Source organism: Sceloporus undulatus, chromosome 4 (assembly GCF_019175285.1).
Source record: "Sceloporus undulatus isolate JIND9_A2432 ecotype Alabama chromosome 4, SceUnd_v1.1, whole genome shotgun sequence".
NCBI lineage: Eukaryota > Metazoa > Chordata > Lepidosauria > Squamata > Phrynosomatidae > Sceloporus > Sceloporus undulatus.
In genome coordinates this window covers 114,005,860-114,011,859 of record NC_056525.1, presented here as the reverse complement: position 1 = coordinate 114,011,859, position 6,000 = coordinate 114,005,860, and positions in this window count along the sequence as shown.

Sequence of the window (6,000 nt, the reverse complement as noted above, 5' to 3'; positions counted from 1 at the left end):
TTGTTGTTAAGTCATTTCCTACATATGGTGACCCTAAGGCAAACCTATGCACAGAGCATGGGAAATAAACAGGAAATAAACAGGATGAACTTCAACTCCTAGCACAACAAAGGAAATATGATATAATAGACATCACTGAAACCTGGTTGGAATGTAGTAATGTATGACCTTTTTGAGAGAAATAGACCAAACAAGAAAAGAGGAGGGATAGCACTATATGTCAGAGATGTTTACATCTGTGAAGAAATCCAGGATTTATATTCTGGAAGTCAGGTGGAGAGCATCTGGATAAAAATGAAAGGGGAGGTAAACAACAGGGATGTTATTGTGGGAATCTACTGCAGACCCCCAAGTCAGATGGAGGGATTGAATGATGCCTTTCTAGAACAGATGACCACACACTCAGAAAGGAGACATGTAGTACTGATGGGTGACTTCAACTTTCTTGATATTTGTTGGACGTTAAACTCAGTCAAAACTTCAAGGTCTAGTGAATTCCTTACCTTCCTGGAAGACAATTTTATTGTCCAAAAGGTACAAGAGGCAACAAGTGGGTCAGCTACATTAGATCTGATTCTAACCAATAGAGATGACCTGGTTAATGGGATGGTGGGATGATGAGGCTGGAGTGACCATGTTCTTCTGGAATTTGTTATACAGTGGAAAGGAGAAGTCAGGCATTATCAGACACACATTCTAGACTTTAGGAAAGCTGATTTCAGTAAACCTACTAGGGGTGATCCTGTGGTCAGTTATACTAAAAGAGAAGTGAGTTCAGGATGGATAGGGGTTTGCCAAAAGGGAGATACTGAAGGCACAATTTCAAACAGTTCCAATCAGGAGTAAAAATGGAAGGTGTCTCAAGAAACCAAGATGGATGACTAAAGAATTTTCAATGGAGCTAGGTTTTAAACAGAACATGTTTAAGAAATGGAAAGGGGGGAAATCACCAAAGAGGAAATCAGACAAATAGCTAGCACATGTAGGAATAAAGCTAGTTAGTCTGACATCAATACCAGGAAAGCTCAGAATGAGCTCAGTCTTGCTAGAGTGGCTAAGAATAATAATAAAAAAGGTCTTTTGGGGTATGTCTGTAACAAAAGGAAAAAGAGGGAAATGGTAGGGCCACACCACAGAGAAAATAGCAAAATGCAAACAGGAGACAGGGAAAAGACAGAACTAGTCAACACCTTCCTTGTCTTAGTCTTCTCACAAAAGCAAAAGGGTGCTCAACCTGAGGGAAGACACAATAGGGCAAATGCAGCACAAAATAAGTAAAGTACAGAAATACCTGGCTAATCTAAATGAATTTAAATCTCCAGGACCAGATTAACTACATCCAAGGGTATTAAAAGAACTGGCAAATGTAATCTCAGAGCCATTGGAAATAATCTTTGAGAACTCCTGGAGAATAGGAGAAGTCCCAACAGACTGGAGGAGGGCAAGCATTGTCCCCATCTTCCCATGAGGAGCCCAACAATTATTCTCCAGTTAATCTGACATCAATACCAGGCAAGATTCTAGAGCAGATGATTAAACAGAGAGTCTGTGAACATCTAGAAGGCAATTCCATAATCACAAAAAATCACCATGGATTTCAGAAAAACAAGTCATGCCAAACAAATCTGATCTTTGTGTGTGTGTGTGTGTGTGTGTGTGTGTGTAAAATTACCAGCTTGGTAGATGAACGCAATGCTGTGGATATAGTATATCTTGATTTCAGTAAGGCCTTTCACAAGATTCCCCATGACATTCTTGCAAGCAAGCTAGTAAAATGTGGGTTAGACAATGCAACTGTTACATGAATTTGTAATTGGTTGACCACAGGTTGAACATGATTCAACGGTGTGATGCAGCAGCTAAAAAGGCCAATGCAATTCTAGGCTGCATCAATAAAAGTATAGTGTCTAGTATAGTGCCAATATATTCTACTCTGGTCAGGCCCCACCTGGAATATTGTGTCCAGTTCTGGGCACCACAATTCAAAATGGATGTTGATGAACTGAAGCATGTCCAGAAGAGGGCAACTAAAGTGGTGAAGGGTCTGGCAACCAGGTCTTATGAGGAAAAACTTAGGGAGCTGGATATGTTTAACCTGGAGAAGAGACTGTTAAGGGGAGATATAACAGCCCTATTTAAATATTTGAAGGCGTGTCACATTGATGATGGAGCAAGCTTGTTTTCTGCTGCTCCAGAGACTAGAACACAGAACAATGGATGCAAGCTACAGGAAAAGAGATTCCCCCTCAACATTAGGAGGAACCTTCTGACAGTAAGAGTTGCTCAACAGTGGAACGCATTCCCTTGGAGTGTGGTGGGGTCTCCTTCCTTCGAGGACTTTAAACAAAGGCTGGATGGCCATCTATCGGAGATTCTTTGATTGTGATTTTCTGCATGGCAAGGGGTTGGGCTGGATGGCCCTTGTGGTCTCTGCCAAATCTACAATTCTATGATTCTATCACAGGGTTTTCTTGGCAAGATTTTTCAGAGGAGGTTTACCATTTCCTTCCCCAGAGGAAGAGAGAGTGTGATTTTCCCAAAATTACTTAGTAGGTTTCGTGGCCGAGCTGGCAATTGAATCCTGATCTCCAGAGTCATAGTCCTACACTCAAGCCGCTATGCCATGCTGGCTTTCCAAAGAGGCCTTAGTGGGGGTCAAAATGACCTGCTGTTTGCCACAGAATTTATAGGAAATTCTGCAGCCACCCTGGGCAAACCAGATAGACCCACATGTCAACCCTTACCATACTACCTTACCTTCCTCTCCCATTGCCTCTACTGAGGCAATCTCTGTACATCTACATCACACCCTCTGGTGTGGAAATGGGGTTCCTGGAAACATGGGTAGAGGCAACAGTAGAGTAATGGGTACATGGCAGTAGCAGATCCATGGTATGGTAGTGGGCAGGTGTGTAAACACCCACCCATCCCAATGCTTGGCTGGGTACTGGACCCAGGTCAGGACGTTAGGACCATTAGTTTTCAGAATCTCAGTCAGGATAGCACCATCTTGGCCTGTGCTATGTTGGCCCATCTTTGCAACTCCCAAGTGGCAGCTAGTGACTTCCATCTCAGTGAAATGGTGACTCCACTCTGGGTTTTATTTTGAATTGTAAAGAATATATTCAAAGTGATGAACTCACTCTCAACATGCATCCAACTTCTTGGATAGCTTCTTTGGATTAGGCACTCAAGCAGATTCAGCACTTCACTGATAGGAAGGTCATCACCTACCACTGTTGGAAATACTGTCTGTCTGATAAGTCCTACACATGGAAACATTCTTGTGCATATTTTCTTTTAAATTACAGCACATGGTTTTGATGGAGCTAAATAACTCCCTTTGCTTGGATCAAGTATGTGCTGGAGTCTTCTCATCAGAGCTTCCCAGCATTTGGGAAACACCTCTTTTAAAAACCATCTACCAAATATTTTCAAATATTATTTCCATTTCTAGCTAGGTGATGCCTGGAAGGATGACCTCCTATTATAGGTATCTGGCAAGTATTGCCTTTAGCGAGAAGTGGTACCTTATCCTCCTATTTATCAGTCAGCCAGATAGAAAGTGCTGGAGTATGACACTGCTAACAGTGTGGACTCCTCATACCTTTTGGGGAACTGATATTAACAGCTACCCACTGAATAGTCAGCAGTAGGTACAGGTTTCTTACAATTACTGCTGCTCAAGCTATTCTTGAATGGCCCAAACAATGTTCCTGACTTTGCTAGCACATCACAAAATGCATAACTGAACTGTTTCTGATAAGTATCATCTTCTTCCCCTCAAAAAACACTGTGACTATTCACTAGATTAAGGATATGAATCCTAGATGTGGTTAAACTGTATCTTTCTCACTATTGGCTGTGGTTCATAGGCTACTGGGAGCTGAAGTTCAGTAACATCAGATGGACACACAATTTCTGAACCAAATGAAAACTGGAACTGTCAGTCACAAAAACACCACTCCTCTTCCCTTTTGTTTTTTCCTTGTATTGATATAACTGGTAGGAAGATATTTCAATTTTTAGTTGTGTCTGAAGCATCTATGTCTCTCCTGTCTCTTATTAGGTCTGAAGCCTTTGTAACATCAACACTGCAAAGCTTTCCTCTTAACAAAGCCAACATCTCTCCCAATTGGCCCATTTCTATTCTAGATTTAGGCTTTGTTCAAAGTGGAGGCACACCCCTCCAATTTAATAGTAGTTATTTTCTTCCTCTGGAGGAGATATTATGCAGAATGTCATTTCTCTAAATGCTTACAATGACAACTAAGCAACCTTTCACTGATCTTTAGCCTGCCCTTTCCAATACTACCAGAAGACAGGCTCACACTGGCCATTATTAGACAATCACCTTCCATGATTATGAGAATTGAATATTTGCTGTGAGATGTGAAGCAGCGCTTTTCTGACAATGCAAGTCAACTTTTCCAACAAAAGAAAAGGAATGGAAATTCTTAGCAGCACAAAGACTGTTTGCAGTGTTGGGGATGCTCTTTTCTACATGTCATTGTTGCATATGCCTTTCATTCAAAGAGGGAAAATACAGTTGAAAAGACAAGAGGAAAAATACTGCTCAGGTATTGTGCTGTCATTTGTTAGAGACACCCTAAGGATAAACATTTACAGGGTAGTTCTGTAGTTCTGACAAAATGTGTTTGTAAATTTTAACTACTGCTACAGGGTTGGCATGCCTGACCTTTACATTCTACTCTCTTATTAGTGTAGAGAAATGTTTGCCAAAATGATACAAATGAATAACCCCTTGATGCTTAAACCCAGAAGTTAATGATTTCACACAACTTCTTGAAGAGGAGAAAGCCTTTTTTTATTTGTCTTTTAATCTATTCGAGGTTCCCTATTATTAAAACAATTCTTCTAAAACTCTAGTGTATTGTAGCACATTTCTGTTGGAAGCATATTTCATTTCCCAGTTCAAGCTTTGACACAGTTGGCATATAAACTTTTTTGCCTCCCCCACTTGAGATACACTGGCAGTAGCAACTATGTTTTGCAAGCACTGAGATGGTGCTCCAAGGCTTTGCTCACATCCTACAAAATTTCACCAACTGGTGGCACAGTGGTTAAATGCCTGTACTGCAGCTGCTTATTCAAAACCATAAATTCAATACCAACACAAGGGCTCAAGCTTGACTCAGACTTGCGTCCTTCCAAGGTTGCTAAAATGAGTACCCAGCTTGTTGGGGGCAATTAGCTTACAGTTGTAAACCACTTAGACACAGTTAGTTCAGTATGAAGTGGTATATAAATGAAGCTGTTTGTTTGTTTGTTTGTTTGTTTGTGTCTCAGTTATTTGGATCAATTCCTATCATGATCTGGCCTGGTTGGGGACAGATGCAACCCTTTTTCCCAGGTAGATTATTGAGGCAGAAAGATATAATCCTTGGTTTCTTAGTGACCTTCAGAAGAACTAACCATGGAATACTTCTGAGTACAGTCGGCCTTCCATATCCACAGATTCTGTATTCATCAATTCAACCATCCACAGCTTGCAAATTTAAAAAAATTCAAAAAATTAAAGCTTGATTTTGCCATTCTCCTATACCGCTATATATAATGGGACTTGAGCATCTGTTGATTTTGGAATCCACAGAGTGGATCCTGGGACCAGATCCCAGCAGATACCAAGGGCCCACTATATGTTAGCTTTACTATGATTTGAAAGTTTAGACTTCTAAGGAGATGCTTATGGACTCTTGTTCCACATTATAGCCATTGGTTATTTTGTTGGGAGCGGGATCAGAAAGCAAGTAGATAATTAGATTCATTTGAATGAGAATTTACAAGGATTGAATTCCTCCAGCATTATTTTATTCATTTTCAAACTTTTACATGTTACTAGAATGCTGAGGACACGATTGGAGACCAGATACTATCCTGTTCATGTACCATGAAAATGGACTGAAAGGCTACAATTTTATTTCTGTTTTCCCAGGAGCAAATCCAGAAGCAAATCTCATTGAACTCAGAGGGATTTAC